Below are 17,726 nucleotides of genomic sequence, written 5' to 3' on the forward strand. Positions count from 1 at the left end.
TAGTCCTCTCTCTCTCTCTCTCTCTCTCTCCAGTCTCACACCCCGTCTCTCTCTCTCATGCATGCGTCTGCGCGCGCGCACACACACACACACACACACACACACACACTATATGGGTGTAGGCAATAAGACACAAAACACACCCCTCCGTCTGTCTCTCTTTCTTTTTTGTTCAATTGCTCTCCCCCGTGCGCATTCGGGTTACTCACCGATGTTAGACTGAAACCCTAAAGTGTGATTGATGATGTATCTCTCTTTTGATAGTGGGCTGAGTGTCTGTTGGTGTATTTAATTTCATTGCAATTAATTACTGGTTCAGCCATGACCTTTTTGGAGGAGCTCCAAGAAGAGATTCCAACCCAATCGCCAGAATTAATGTTGACAAAGCAGATTTCTGCCAAACCACAAATAAATGAAAACTATTTATTTTATTTTAATTTTACCCACTTGGTTTGGGTCAGGAAAAAAATCATGCTTTGGCTTAAAATACTCGATTCTGTCGCCACAAACACGGCTGGAAAATTCCCTAAGGTCTCCTTAAAAACGTGGTTTCACGCTTTCAGATGTCAGAACACAGACTCGAACAGTGGTCACCAGCTTGGGAACCTTGTCGCCTGCAATCCCCTCCTGACATTTAAAGCCTATGACACATGCAAATTTGACAGTATCCTTACGTCACCTAACAACCTCCTGGCGACTGGGGTGGAGATTCTCTGTTTGGAGGGCCCGGTCCGCTGTGTTTATGTCTCTTTTATGATTTCTACAATGTTACTGTGTCGCAGATAACAGTAGTTTACCATAAACTACAGTGATGTCCTGCCTATATCTTGTTATTTGAAGGGTCTATGTGGAATGTTTTGAGGAACTAAGCAATAAAGATGAGTTACTAATATGCAAAGTCGTTATGGACACATTCATAAAGTCGATTTACTGGTCCACAGTGAAGCTCTTCTTTCTTTTTTATAGCTTTACTTCGTCATCGTCCAGGCAACATACAGAGAATTATCACCTGAATCTGCAGCTCCCCTCAGCTTTACAGAGCCTTAAAGTGAGATCCAGCTCATTGTTTAGCTGTCTGGCCCGCATGTTTTATGTTTTGAGTCACTCTCACTGCTCTCATATCTACGTTGTATGCCGCAGTAGGCAGCTGTTCTCAGTGAAAAAGCTCTAAAAATCCACTGTAATCTATCTGCTCAGCACTAAACAGCAGAGAGACACAGTTAGTCACCAGCTGGTGAACATAGTGGACCATTTAGAGCCAGATATTTTCTAATGGGGTAAGCCGAGATTAAAGGAGGGTGAATATTGGACTTACATTTACCATGTGGCCAGACAAATGTCTCCAAATTTACTGTCCTCTGTAGAGGAAATTTGTTTTTACAGTCTGTACACATACAGTAAAGGACATCCAGAACGAGGCACAAACAAAAAACACAGAGAAAAGTTACAAACAAACAAGTCTACTACAATGTGTTCAGGTTATTTAGAGCAAAGGGCACTAAACTCCTCCCAGAGGGTCTTTCTTTAAAGGTCGGTTGTCTGTATCAGCAGCCAGAGGGAAATTGTTTGCTAACAGCTTCCTCATATCATCCAAAAAAGGTGATGATTTGTCACTGTTGTGTTCACAAATTATGACACATTCAACACATTCTCAGTCCCAACTCATCAACATGTGCAACGTCTCAAATGTTTAAAAATAAATGAAAAGTTTGCATTTGGCATATTATAACTTTGGACTGTTATTAAAGTTGTAAAACAATCGCTGTTTGGTCAGGTTTAGGCACAAAAACGACTCAGTTAGGTTTAGGCACAAAAAACGACTTGGTAAGGTTTAGGCACAAACACGACCTGGCTCAGTTTAGGAAAAGCTCAAATTTTGGGTTGAAATAGGTACATTGAGTCACGTCAGTTACATAACCTTTTTTTGCGTAAACAACGCACCATAATTAACTTAAGTAACATAACTTCAGATCAATCTTGACTCTTGGGATGTCACCCTGGTGTGATGGGGTAAAGACCAGTGTATGACCAATCCAACTGCCCCTCTTCATGCCATTGCACAAAGGGGTGCTTCAAGAAGTGAAGCTAGAGGGTTTAACTAAGCGTCAAACTTAGATGCACAGGGCCACTGACCAGGCTGCTGTATTTGACGTGTTGGATATGAGAGCTGCTAAAGAGGGCCCAGGGTCTCCAGGATCCCAAACAGTGCATTAGGGTTAATAAGGTTAATATCTCAGTTCTTGTCACGCTTGAACATGGACGCCATCTCTAAGAACATTTTGAGTGCAAACATCTTAATATACAAGAATAGCCAGTGAAACTTGGCTCAGTTATCTCCTGATCACTTAGAATCTGCAAAGTCTGAATTGGTTATATAACCACCGAAAAGAGCCCAAAACTTATCCAATATTCCACCTTTGCTCGGTCACTGAGTTGCAACATTGTCCACACATGAACACATCCACTGTGCTGGCTGGCATTTTCTAATGCTCAACAGACCATTGGTCAGTCTGACAGTGTCAGCAGTGTCCAACGACCGCTGGCTGGACACAAAAGGGCACCAGCAACTTTGTATCCTCGGGTGACATGTGGCACCTTTTATTTCCGCAAAAACAGTCTACCTAAAGCCCTCTCAACAGGAGGAAACTTTGAAGGTCAGACCACTTTCAGAATCCAATAGCTGCAGTGTTCAGACTCCACTGCGTCACTGGGCTCTTTTGTCACCGAAAATGTTTAATGAATGCCCCCGCCAGGTTGAGGTCTCTTAGATTTAGGTTATACACAGTCTGTGCTTGTACGAGGTGTTAGGGTTGGCGCTAGATGGCAGCTGAACCTTTCCACCCCTGTGCATCCTCACACTGTTAGTCACCAAATGCTGCTTTGGCTGCAGGAAAAAGGAAGTGTAAGAAATCTTGAGTCTGAGGGACATCCACCTGAAAACGGAAAATATGTTTTAAAGGATTCAGATGATGTTTCAATTTGTAATGTTATAAGAAAAACTAAGACTATCGTAACATTTTGCCTCAAGTAAATCCATAAATCAAGTTTTAATGTCCACATTAACTCAGCAGGTGCAACTCTGAAGGAGTAGACGTGACTGTAAACACGCTCTTTTCCAACAATGGCCAGCAAATTACTCCAAACAGTTCAGCAGCACGATCCAAGTGTTCTGAAGCCAAATGATTACGCTGTGGATACAGGAGTCCAATATTTCCCTCATTAAGTCCCCGATTTTCCTCACTCGCCATGCATCACCCTACAGCGGCTTGCCTTCGACTGCTCATAAGTTCCTCTTTCCAGGACTTAAAGTTGTAAATGTGAGCCTAAAACTCATTGTGTAGTCAAGCTGCTTATAGTCTCTGAATAATCACTGAAAAGCTACTTCTGCATTTATTATTGACTGAGAAGTGCAGACCTACTTGTGCTGCCGAATGAATCATTTGAATCATTTTGTCAGTGATTTCAATGTAAGTGTGTATTTTTTTGCACAAGCAAGGCATAAAGACCAAGACTGTCTTGCCTGACTTGCCTGTCATCCAATCATTCTCCCTTCCTAACGAGGAACACAACTGAAGAGAGCTGTTATCTTTTTTTGTATTTTTATCTTTGACAAATTTATTCATGTGTTAGGAATGTGAGGACTGATATATTTATAGTGAAGAGAGGGCACATCACCACCTATTTTCCACTGGAAGGGCACCCAAGTGGGCACATTATCATGTTTTGTCTACCAAAAGGGCATCCAACAGGGCACCTTCACTGTGACCACCAGTGCATTTCTTTTCTTTTTTTTTTCCGGATATGTCTTTGGCTTGCCAAAACCCCTCATGTTCAAAGCCAGCTGCAAAATTGATCTGCAGTTTCGTGTTAAACAGGCAGTGTACAGTGGGTTTACCTGTGCTTTTAGGCTGTTTGCTGCAGGTGGAAACAAGGCTGGTGAGAACTGTGAGAGTGGAAAAAATACAGCCAAGTTACAACCAAACAATGAGCTGAAAGACACTTAAAAAAATCTCCATAGAGCTGAGGATAACTGTATAGTTCTCAGCTAATTAATTACACATTACGAAGACATTAAAAACTGTAGCTGCTGTTAGCTAATCAGCTCAGTTAGCCATACAGCTAGCGGAGCTCAGGACACACATAAGCATCCACAAATATACATATACACAACAAAATGGGAATAATGAGCCGATGTTATGTGTTTTATTTTATTACTCGCAACGTGAATGCTGGCTGAATTAAATCAGCAGTGTGACAGGGACATACCATCACGCCCCTCTGCTTTCTAATAACACCCTGGCTAGGCCGATTTTAAAACCGCTCATCTGACAGTAATCGGAAAAACCTGAAATCCTCACGTCTTGCTTCATTTATTCCCTGCATTTCATCCTCAGATAGGCAAAGAGGACGTCTTGATGAGATTGTAACAAGGACAAAGCACAGGGAAGAGCTCAGGTACCCACACAAGATGCCTGATCCAATTGTCGCAGATTAAAGGGAATAGGAAGAAAAAGACTTCAATTTCATGTGAGAGTACCTGCCAGAAGTTATTACTTCTCAGGATTTACCGTATTTCAAAATAAATAACAGCTTTAAATTGTCAGGATGACAGGAAATAAATAAACAAAGCCATGTGTGGAAAAATATGTGGGCATTTTCTTTGTAATTTCTCTGGATGGAAAGCTGCAGAGTCCATAGGATGAGGGCCTGTTGTGGTGCTGCTCCTGTGATCACGTGTCTGCCCCCGTGGAACAAATAAACCTTTTCAATTCTGACTACATCCTTGGCTATTGACCAGCACAGAGAAAAAGTATTGGAGTGAATAATGGGCTATACTGTGAGCCCATTGAGCTGCTGGAGGATTATAAGCATGGAGCCAAAGAGAGCTGGAGACTGAAGGGGGATAGATTGAGGAAAAAGCTTTTCCTCTTGGTTTGGGAGAGACAGAAAAGACAGATGTGGTCATTTGACAAACCCCTAAACAGACTTGTGTCATTACGGCTCTGCATTACAACTAGTTAATGTAGTTAGGTAATGCATTTACAGAACGTCTGCACGACAAGAAGGATGTTTTGGGAGACGGAAATGCTGACAAAAGTCTGCCATTACCGACTAAGCGCTACCTTGGATCACTCCACCACCCTGCAGTCCCATTACACAGCCGGGCATCCTCTGTTGGGAGAACTGGCATCATCCCTCTTTTCAGATTATGTCTCTACAAAACATGTCTGGCCTGGTGCTGCCATTCTTAAAAGTTTCTGACTGTGGGAAGAGGAGTCCCAGCCTATGAGGGAATTAAGGATATGCCAGTGGGCGTCTTTGCTGAATCCGCCACTGAATGAAGCTGCAGGATCAACATAAGCTGCACTGCAGGCCCAAACATGTATTCCCCCGGTGTTTTGGCTTGTGTTTATAACTACGATACGCGCTCCTCTCTTTCCTTCCCCCTTCCCTCGCTGGGCAGCCCCAAGCTGGACCCCGCTCATGGTTTTCAGAGGATGTCGGTGCCTGTTTGAAGTACTGCTTTGCTATTTGGAGAGCTTCCGCCGGGAGGAGGAGTAGGAGGAAAAAAAGATTAGATTCGGAAGCAAAAAAAAAAACAACTCTTTATTTGGGGAAGACACAAAACAGCAACCCCTGGTGGCAAACAGATGCACGCTGTTTCCTCCCGGTAGGAACAGGCTCTTGATCTTCTTTGTCGGAGCACGACACTTTGAGGGTATACTACGTACTGTTGCGAGGGAAGGAAAAAGAGAGATGAAGTCTTTGGAGTTTGAACAGAAAGGCATCATTCAAAATATGTCAAAGTATATGTTTATTTTTGCTATTAATTCAAGTTTTATATTCTCTTATTGGGGCGTACAGTCGATGTAACACCTGGACCACATCCATGATTGACGTTTATCTTTGTTGAAAAGATGAACCCCTTTTTTATAACAACAAATAAAGGTTCAATGGTTTTACAAAATAAAATGCACGCAGGTGATATTTTCCATTTACAAACAGTATAACTTCTGTTTCTTCCTGGGCACAGTTATGAATCCTGTTAATTTGACAGGGTTGACACAGTTGTTTGATTGATGAATGAAAGTCGCTGTAGGGATGTAACAAAGCACACGGCCAACTCTGACAGACCCGACAGTGCCTGACAGGAGGATTGGAAAAAATCTGGCATATAAAATCATGAAACTACCATCATCAAAGCATTAAGAAATCACACAACCAATGAATGAAAAGTTCAAAACAGGAAGAGGAAATAACAGCAGTATCCACGGAATTTACTTCCATTGACAGAATTCAGCGCAAATTCAAGAATGTAGAGAGGCCGGAGGTAAAGGTGTGTAGGTTCAGGTGACGGAGGGAAGTGTCTGACGTCTGACTTCAGCAAAAGAGACTGGAGTTTGTGTCATGTGACAGCAAATATCATAAACCTTCTCTGTAACCGCAACCTTTCCCTAATGGACAGACAGTTTCAGTCGCAGGAACTTGTCAAAGGTCTCTGGAACCATTTAAAGATCTCAGGAACTCTTGACTTGAGAAACGATGCTCTAAGTTTAGGTCCTAAATCTTCAGTTGCCGAGGAAACACAACAAGAAACGCACATAAAGGATACCATAAACATAGCTTATTTGCCATGTCGATAATCTTTCCTTAACATTAGCTTTAGCATCAACCCACTCCCCAGAATAAAAGGTTGGCATTGTACGTTTCTGTTAGTTACGGCTGGAATCAAACATAAGAATTGATTTAGCACAGCTGCTTTGAGCCTGAGTTAGGCGTGTGTGAGCTAACCAATCAGAGGAGACTGGGTATTTAGGAGGGGGACCTTAAAGAGATAGGAGCTAAAACAGATTGTGTCAGGCAGAGGGGGAATACAGTGCTGCGGTACTGGACAGTATCTGGTTTTTATTCGTTCTGCATTCTAAACATATCAAACTTACAGTAGCTGCTCAATATTGATGTTCTTGTCCTTGACAGTATGGTTGGGAAATAAAACACCCGGGGCGTGCAATACTCATTGCTATAGCCCAGTCTGATCCAAGGAGGTCCAATCATTTCACTGCCCTGCACTGTTTCAGCAATTTAACTATAATCTCACTGACTTTAAAATAAATATATATAAAGTTCGGAGTATTTTATCAACCTTTTATTAGTAATTGGCTGGACAAATGGACCGAATGGGCACTGCAGCTCTGTCGAGGGCAAATGAGGCCGAGCTAACTGCACCAGTGCCATGTGAGTGGTTTTAAATGCAAAGATAACACTGTGCATATATCACCCAGGCTGCTGCTCATTAAAACCAGAAAACCTGTGCTGCCGGCCAGTGCAGGGTTATCCCCCAGCCATTTTATGAAACTTAATGTTCCATTAAGATTGCATCAATCAGATTTTAAATGATTTGGATGCCCATTAGTCCTTGCAGAGCCACAGCACTGAGACCACTCCCAGTGTAATGATATTGAACAGACGCAGGAGACATCATCTTTTGAAAAGCTATAACACATTCACCCCCAGCGTCTCCCACAAACCCCCGTGATGTCAGACTGACCGCGTTACCGACAGCCTGAGGCGTGCGCTTGGCAACCGAATAATCTGAGCACCACTCAAGAACTTCGAGCAGGAAAATTCTTGGTAGACTTTTCTGCCTTAAGCTCCTAGTTTGAGGGATATCAGATGAGCACAAGCACCGAGCTAGCTCTCCCTCAAGAATGTTAATGCCATCTCCCAAACATCAAAGTTGTGGAAACTAGGGTAAGAAAGCTGCGTCATGTTTACCTCCTGAGTGAGCTGCGGAGTGTTTGCACACCTTTTCTACAGGAACCGTTTTCGACACATCAAAAACGCCCGAGTCTGTTTTCCCTCTCGTGACCCAGAAATGAAAGACAACACTGAAGGCAGTGGAAAGAGAAACCACGAGGGAATTTTGCCTTTTGAAAAAAGTTAAGCAAACTCCAAGCTCACTTAGAGCGAGGTGAAATTTGATTAGATAACCGTGACACTGGCAAAAGTGTTCCTCAGGGCAGAGAACATCCCGACGGAAGTCCTTAAACATGAAGACACTCCAGATTCTTCAAGAAGTGTGTCATCTGCCTAGCATTTCTCATGCATACTTGTAGCCACATGTTACTTTGAATAGCCGCATCCAACCTGTCAACCTATTAGGGGGGAAAAATCATACAGTTTTGCTCAGATTTCTCAATGAAACATTATTTCCTAACACATCCTAGACCTACAAATTACACTTTCTCTAACTTTTCCAAAGTGTTGCAAGTATCAGTCAACTATTGAATCACCTCCTCAAGACTCTCCTCTATATGGAAATGGGGGAAAATGCAAACGTCTCCCTGGTTAGAATCAATTATTCACAGTCATCTCTAGGGATGTGCAGGCACTGGCAGTTTCGTAAGATGATTCGAACTTTGCGTGTGTGTGTGTCTTTGAGTATGTGGAAGTTGGAGCTAAACCCTTTAGCGTAATGTGAGTAACATCCAGGATGAGGACTGTGTCCGGGTGAACCCTCCCTGCCCCCGCCGTCTCCTCTGTCCCGCTGAGAAAATGGGCCTCTCAGACAGGTCTGCAAGGGCAGATAGGAAAAAGGTTACAGTGTCTCTTTAGTGTAGAGTCTCTTTACTGGCTATCCCGCTGCTGAGAAGTTGTGAATGTTTTATAGAGAAAGAGGATGCACTGTTCTTCTGCAGCCGTTTGTCTCTCCAATTTCTCTTTTTTTTTTATCTTACTATTTATGCCCATAACGGGAATTGTTACAACTTACCGTACAGCCTTCCAGCTGAAGAGGAGATGATGGCTAATATCATAATTGTTAAATTATGTCCATTATGTACTGTTCTGTAGGGCGCACATTGCTGGTGTTTGGGTAATGTGAGATGCTGAAAGCACCTGATATTTTCTCTGCAAAATAAACAGCATTTTGAGATAGCAGGAAGTATTACTACCATTGCAGCTGGCAGAGAAATACATCTATGATTCTATGTAAGACTAATCCTAAAAATATGTAACATTAAATGTGCAATATGTAAGAACTGGCAACCTGTTGAATTCACACTAGGAACAAATAGGGGGTAGCATATCACCTGCTAAACCGGAAATTAGCCGGCTCTATAGAGTGAGAATAGAGCGGGGCTCTTTCTAACACTGTATCCAGATTGCAGTTGTTAGATCCATGGCCCAGACTGGGAACTCTGAGCCCCAGGGGAGTGTCGGTGTTTATATTGCACCTTTAATATTTTTTTCTACATTTGTCATGAAAATAGTCACCTAATAAAAAAAACAACATCAGTAGATGTATTCAGAATAAGACAAAGGGCAGACAAAAGAAACATAAACACAATAAATGACATATCTGTTTAGAGATACTGCTTAAAAAATAAACCTTGAAATAAATTTCAGGTTAATAAGCTGCATCATAGATTATGGCTCGCAAATTAATTGATAATATGTATGGTGAATAATACATCTGGAGACTGGAGCACGCTGATTGATTTGCAGTTTAAAAAAGTGTTTTTTATTTCACAGTCTGTTTGACACTATTGTAGGCTGCAAATCAATCTGTGTGCTCCAGTCCCTTTTTTCCTGAAAGTTTGCTCTCCTCAATCTGAGAAGAATCTGATTGAATGCATTACTGGACTGTTTCAACATGAATAAATATCCTTACAATGTAACTGAAAGACACACAATGCAATTTGCTTATCATTTCAAGTATAGTTGCCTTTTTTGACACAACTATTGGCCTCACTTTCATAGACAAAGAAACATGTATTGTTCATTCAGAGCTATGATATTACTCTCCGGTATGAGTCAGCCAAGTGTTTGCTGGTCATGACCCTCTCTGTATAAGTTGGTCTATTTTCCAACCCCACACTCGTCACCCACTTTGATGAGCTGTCTATCCCAAAACAGCATTCAACTAAAGGCCGAGGTAACTGCTTATTTAGGAGCAGGAGATATGACATGAAAAATGAATTCAATTCAATTTAAAAAATAACAACAATGAACATCTATTATAAAAGAAACCTCACCTGGCGTCTATTTTTTCTGCATCCTAGTGTTGTTTGGAGGTTCCCTGCCTGAGTTTCATTCTGATCGACCTCGGACAAAATCCCTTAATCTATTTATGTAAGCTTGAAGACCTTGTTGGACTCCTCAGCTACTTCAAGTCAAAGGGAATAAAGAAAACTAAACACAAAAAGTCGACAACTACAAAACTGAGAGGTCTGTGAGTTGTCTTTTTTCTCCGCAGACTGCACATCATAACAAGGTCACATCGGCTGCTCTGATCTTTGAAGAATTTCAAGAATTCATATCCTCGTGGTTTTCTTTTTCTTTCTCTGTGCAATGTACAGCAGCAACAGGTCATCAATATCCATTTACCTTTACTGCCAACGCAGCTGGAGTGCTCAGAGTTATCATTCGAGTCATAGTTCTTTACGCTCTAAAAATAGGTGGAGAAGTGGATTTTTAAGAGTTTCACAAGATGATGTTTACCTAAGAGAGGGTTAGACACCCATCTGATTATTGGAAGAAACCAGATTCACTGGCGTTTTGTTGCATCCTTCGCTGCAAATGTATTGTGAGTTGGAGCTCTTACCTGACATGTTTCTTTCTTTTCTCTTTTTTTTGGTTGCTTTGTGTTATCCTCGTTATCCTCGCTTCAATCAGAATGTGTGCCTTTTCATTAAACGTGCTGTTTTTTCTTGTTTGTGTCAATGCCTATACTAGTTTGGTGATATTGTGAACAAATATCTTCCTTTTATAATAATGTTTGTAAGTTGTCCTATGCCTATGTTGGCTCCATGAGATTGAGGTTACATTAGCTTGTAGGCAGCGTGCTACCAATGCCTACTTTATGCACACCTTCTGCAGTCTCGTCTCAAAACTTCATGTACAAAATCAAGTTGGTAAGTTGCAAAACCTGCTAACTGAAGTGTCGTTGCTGAATTCAAGCAAATAGAAAAAAGCATTTAATTCCCCTAGAAACGTGTCCTCAGGTCAAGACACAGGGTCAAAGACAGTTGTCGGCTAATAATGTTCAGTATGAACCTTTTCACTTAGCCTCCTGTAAAGTGAAAACAAAGGTTCGGAGTGGTTTCTTGGAGCTAGCTGAGAGCACTTGATTTTAGTCTCTCAATCAGCTGGCCTCTCTTCCTCTCTCTCAGCCTGAATCACACCATGTGTGCAGGCCTATTTAAAGTGTAAACCTGAGGTTAATCAAAGCAGTCAATAAGGTCTGATCGCCACACGCTTTCACTAGTGTTTGTTTGCTGTCAACAGCTTCTCTCCACTTCACCGCACCAGGTTTCCCCCTGAATACCAAACAAGCGATGCTCCATCTTCGGCTTCCTGTGACAGTATCTTAACAGCACATTACCACGTTGCTGCGTAACGCAGTAAGAAACCTGAAGAAAAGTGTATCTGAATGCAGACCTGCCATGCATTCTTCTTTAACAGCCTTTTGTCGCATGGTCCGCCACATGTGTTCACTCTGAGGTAGATTCACCAGACCGTGACAAAAGAAATGGAAAAGTGCAGGAATTGTAGCCATGGTTATGATACATATTATACATGCATGAAGTCCACCCGTCGGGTTCACTATACACTCATCATGTCATGAAACAGCTGAGAGCTCATTCCATGATTTAATTGCATCATTCATTTTTTAATATGGGGCTTTTCTGATTGAATACAATTTTCCGCTCATTTCTTGCTTAATGATATTCATCACGGAAGTGATAAATTCATTTCATTTTAAACATCTTGGTAATGTAAATGACAATTTTACCCTGCTTGTATAAATTAATAATAGCTGTAAGGATCGTAAATGCTGGAATAAATGTACCTGAACATGCTTAAAAAGCGTTACGTCACAGTCTTTATTGGTCTAACTCTTTGTCACACAAACAGTAATGGTGGGCTGCTTTGCAATTCTGCAACACATAAAAACGTCTGTTTAGATAACTCCTGCAGCGCTGCATGAATACATTATGGAAACCATGCTTTAAAATGTAAATGAGAAACATACCTCATTTAATGTCTTTCACATTCAAAAAGGCGTGCTTAATATTCCATGCCTCTAATTGTCACGAGGCCGCTCTCACTGCTCGATTCTGTCTTCAGCTTCCTGAATTATCTTTGCTGAACCAAACTTGCGATGACTGAAAGGTACAGAGGTGAAATCACTCTCGAAGGTTTCCAGCAGTCCTGAGCCTGTCAAAGGAAAACAGCCTGGTGCCAATCTGCTTTTCCTGATACAAATGAAGGGCGCCCCGTCGTCCTTGTTGTGAGTGGATGTGCTTATAATGGACAAACTGGAGCTAGACTTCTATCCAAATATAGCACAATTTTAACACAATTTTTAGTAAATCTGCAAAAGAAAATATATTTTATGCAAATATTAGGAGTTGGTTTACTGAGATAACCAGTATGGCACTAATTCTCCGTTCAGGTGCATTATACTGTTGCAGAAGAAGAGGGTGCAGCAAGATGACGAGGGTCATTCACACCTCAAATGGTGGGGAAAAAGATAAAACATGATAGAAATATGGCATTTTGGTTTAATATATATATATTATTTGCAACCTCAAGTTCCCATGAAAAATAACGGGTTTTGGTCGCCACAAAATCTTTAAATGTCTGCAGGTCTCACTTTTGACGCATCAAAACAGATGGAAATACCCCCAGGTCTCCTGTCCAGGGGGTGACTCAAACTGTCGACCGTTTGCAGCATTGTTGCCAAAAGGTCGCCACCTACATCCCCTCCACCTCCTGATGTGAAAGGTGGCTAACGTGCATTTAATGTGAATGTGATATGCCACGTTTGCATCAAATGTCAATATCTGGATATATCTGTGGTTTGCAGGAATGTTAACTGAAAACATTTTATCCTGGCGGCTGGGCTGAAATCTGAGGGAGGTTACAGTCTCCTGATTGTTCCTAACAAATCCGATGTTTTTGTCTGTCGCCCTTTTCCGTTTCTCCAGCATTGCAGCAGGTGTGACAGACGGGTGGGTGTGACACCCTTAATTCCTGCTCGATTTTCAGAGAGCCCTTCAGATGCCCCTTGTGCAGATACACTGTTGACAGATGGACCTCTACAAAGCAGTAGTTTAATGGAGCCACTTAATCGGTCCTGTCTATCAATCTGCCCCTCCTCCCTCCTCCCTCCCCTCAAAACATGCATTTCTCCCAGGTAACAGCCTGTGGTCGATACTCCCCCATTGTGGAAGACTCCATTTCCCTGTGACACTATGACTGGACTGTGTGTTCGCAGCAAAGTGTTGACACAGATGGACCCAGCGTTATTTCCTCTTCCACTGCTTGCAGTCCACTCAATCTGTGCTAGATAGCAAAATGTTGTGTAACTCTGACACATTTGGCAAAGTAGAAAGCTCTGCAATCATTCATTATATCAATGTCATGACTACAAAGAAAAAGAGTTTTCTCCACTTGTACAGTGAGGTTTGTTTTTCTTATAGAGCAGCGATGATATGAGCAAAAGCATTCTTGTTCTTATACCCCTTTCACACTGGTCGAAAAACCCAGTTACACTTGCGGCTTTTGTCTTCAATGTGAATGCGTATAATCAGCATTCACTCCCACAGCAATTAACTCTGCAGTTGTCACAGGTATTCATAGTTCCGCCTCGGATTGGCTGTAATGTGGACACCCAGGTGAATGTGCGAATATTGGTCATTTATCGGTTTATTGGTACTTTATCATCCATCTCTGTCAAGCTGCACTTGAACATCGTTCAGTTAGCGCGAGTTTGAAAGACGGACGGAAGTGAAAGATGTTAACCTGTAATTGTCTGTGGCTTACATGCCTGTCAGCTGCCTGATCAGAACTGCCCGTGTGCAACCGTCAACAGGGATGAGTAAAGAAGCAACATGTCTCACTCCTTAGCTACTTCTGCTAACAGATCCATTCAAAACAATGTGTCTAATTCAGCTTTACGCCTTCTGGATGTGGTCTGATGAGGTGTATGATCTGCTGCTTCTTGTCAGGAAGATGATGAGGACCCAAATGCAGCCAAACAGGCAGGCAGGTTAAAACAACAGAAAAGGAGCTGAAACACAAACTAAGCTAAGGAGAGGATGAGGTGCAGGTGGAGACACTGGGAATAGTGCAGTGCTAACAAGGCTGATGTGGAATGGTTATGGGGGGAATATCAGGCTGAGGAGCACAGGAACACAGGAGGGAAACAGAACACAGGTGAAGAGGAAGTAGAGAGTAACAAGACACAAGAGGATACAGCTACAAAATAAAATAGGAAATCAACAAACCAAAAAAAAGCCACGACACTTTTCCTGTTCCCTGCTCTTCCGGTGTGTTTTCAATGACTAACGGGACACACAAGGGGAAGAAAACCAAGGGGCAAACTTGGCCACTGGCAATGTGAAAGCAATTAAGCACCTAGTATTTTTTAAGCAGGTTTAACCGCGTTTAAAAAACCTGCATACACACTTGGAAACTGTGGAAAAGTGCTATTACTGAAATGGCATTAATGATGGATGCTACTGTAGCTGTTTCTTGCACTGCTAGCTTTAAGGTCCTTCTGTATCAACTAACCTGTGTATGTTACGAGTACATTGCCAGTACAGTTATTTTAGTGCCGGAGTGCTCAGATGTGATCGATGGTTTAGATATAGAACATCTTTGTGTGTCTGTTATACCTTTAGGCAATACCAGTGTACTTGTTTTTACTTTTTTTTACTTTTTTTCTCATCATTAAAATACCAAACCTACTATACGCCTGAGCAGTGGCACAGACTTCCATTAAAGACCTCTGGCAGCAGACAATTCAGATCTTTCTGGGGAACTAATGGGAACAGTAGACCGGTATCATTATTTAAGATTCTCTCTCTTCTATCGGATCTGTGAGAATTGTGTTCAAGGATGAGCTTACTCGTTTCTACTTCAAGAATTCATTCATTTATAAATGTTTTAAAAAAATTACATACAGTTCATTGAAAGTGCAATAGTATATGCACACATACTGTCTATATCAGAACACACGCTCGTCTTCTTGAGAGATGTATTAAGAGACTGTTGTGGGGGGGGGTGAAGGGTCCTCATGACCGCAGAACCTTATCTCGAGCAGCTTTACAGCAGCCTTGATGAGCGGGAAAGATAAGAGAGCAGGGGAAGTGTGACAGCATGAGCAAGGTCAGCAAACGACTGACTGACAGTCACATTTCCCAGAGACAAGCTGGAGATCAGAGAAAAACAAATCTAGGAGAGACGACACTGTCTTTGAAGTGTCTGCACGGATAAAATAGCCTCGCTTCTGTTTGCACAGCCTGCTCATTATCATCATTAGTACAACATTTCATTCATTTAGGAATTCATTGGGTGACAAAGCAAACGAAATCTGTAACTGTATGTTGACCAAACAATCCTGCCTCGATATACATCAGATATTTTTTTACTAGACTTTCGTATATGTTTAACTGTAACTTACATGTGGTCAACATTTCCAATTATTTAAAGCCGTTCTCTGCTGACAGCAGGGAGTTATAAACTGTGAAAGAGGTGAGACCTGTGATTCCACGGTAGAAGAGGGACCTACTCTTATCGATGCATTAGCACCAGACAAGCTCAAAGCCTGAACACACACAGTAACACAAGTGTACACCAGCTACATACACACTCCACTCTCTCTCCCTCTCTTCTGGTGCTCTGTTGCCAGAGCTGCACACCTATAATAACCCAGCTTTGATTGCGACCAGTGAACCAAAAACATTACTTGGTCCGCATACCAATATGTTGTACTGGCTGTTGGGCGGTGGGTATAAAATGAATCATAAATCATCCGTGATCCACTGCTGATCAAATAAATCGCTGGCTGTTTTACACCAACAAGGGTCACTTGTATTCTGATATTTTGCTAGATGTATTCCTGACGTTTGATGTTTGTCGACGTGTGATTTTTTTATTTGAATTCCTGACAGCGGTGACTTTAAATGTCAGTCGGAAAAGTGGGAGTTTCTAAGGCTGTCCTGATCCCCCCTACCTCTGCCTGCCTGTGTAATGCTGTCAAATGGGAAATGGACAGTCAGAGGCTAATGTATTTCTGCCTGTCGGGGAATATCAAACTGAGTGCCTTGCAGGAGGGTGACGAGCCTTCATTAGAGTGTAAAAAAAGCGCCTCCCCATACCACCATCTGAAGTGTGCTATCCTCTCCATCACTAGAGATTAGATATACCATTGCTGGTGGATTCAGGTAACTGATAAGCCTGACTTTTAAAGGCTGGCACCTCTAAAGTTTTATAGACAGCTTTGTACCAGAAAAAACATCCCATTAAAGATGAGAGAGGAAGGGATTTACCTTCACACACACAAGTAACTTCCCCATATACAGTATCTCTGATGATACTTTCACCTTAATGGTGTTTCGATAGAGAGATCAATTAGAAATGTAACCATATTCATTGAGGTAAGCAAGAGAGAAAGACTGAAGATTAGACCCCATCGATTTGAGGCATCTTCATTCAGCGTAGGCCCATGAAGATAGCAGAGAGGACATGATTCACCCTGTTGGTGGTGGTGGGTTATGTGATAGCAGGAATATTTCAAACACAGCATCCAAGAAAAGGTTGTTGTTTCATAGACGTGCATGACAACATCGCTTTGGGATCGTCCAATGAATAATATCTTTGAATCAAATGACATACCAAACGGATCGCTTGCTGTAATAAAACCCACAGAGATTAATCACTGAATTATCACCGTCACTGCACTTCAACCAAAGTATTTGTTGGGTTTTTCATTCTCACACAACAACTTTCATCTCTTTAATGTACAAAAAGGAATATAACACCACAAATGCCTTTGAGGCAATGTGATGTGTTTTCACAATTTTGCATCTCTCTGTCACAACAGGTTTTTGTCCTGCTTCAAAGTACAGCTCTATAAAAACATTTTTGCCTTCTAACGTGGTCGGATCCCACATACAACTTTGTTTTGGGCAAACCATTTTAACTCATTTTGGTGCTTTCACTGTGCAACAGTTTACGGTACGGTTCAGTCTTTTATCAACGTCTCTTCCTGCAGCAGTCCCTTATTGAGCAAAAGAGTGGAGCAAATCCTACAAAATGTTACCTGCCCAGCACCAAACAGCACACCAACAAAGTTATTGACTAGCTTAAACACATTAGCCAAAAACTAATATTATAGCAAATGGGTTTGCTAGCTTGAAATGTCATGCCACTCAAAGAAGCTAGCTGTGCTTAATATGGCCAAATAGCCCTTAAAGTATGAAAATGAAAATTCAGTCATTGTCTACTTACCCACAATGCTGATGGAAAGTCGGGTAAAGGTTTATAGTCGACAAAATATTTCTGGAGCTTCACAGCAAAACAGCGTTGCAGCATTCTTCAAAACAACTGACTTAGATGGGAACTTGTTTTAAAGTGTCATAAAAAAAAGTTTTGAAACCACTCCATGTAGCTTCTTGGGTATAATCCAAGTCTCTGGAAGCCACAAAATCCCAAATTGATTTGAGAAGACGTTAATTGCACCCCTGACGTGTGGCCGAGCTGTTGCACCCATTTTAGACGGGGCGCATGCTAACGCTAACAGCTAGAGTGAAGATTTTGGCTTAAAAAGAGTGTGAATTATGCCTTTCCAAATTAATTTGGGGTCTCGGGGCTTTCTTGTGATTCCATCAACTACATTCATTGCCTTATAATAAGGTTTAAAACACTCTTTT

Source organism: Pagrus pagrus (assembly GCF_965226575.1).
Source record: "Pagrus pagrus genome assembly, chromosome: 8".
In the NCBI taxonomy this organism is placed as follows: Eukaryota; Metazoa; Chordata; class Actinopteri; order Spariformes; family Sparidae; genus Pagrus; species Pagrus pagrus.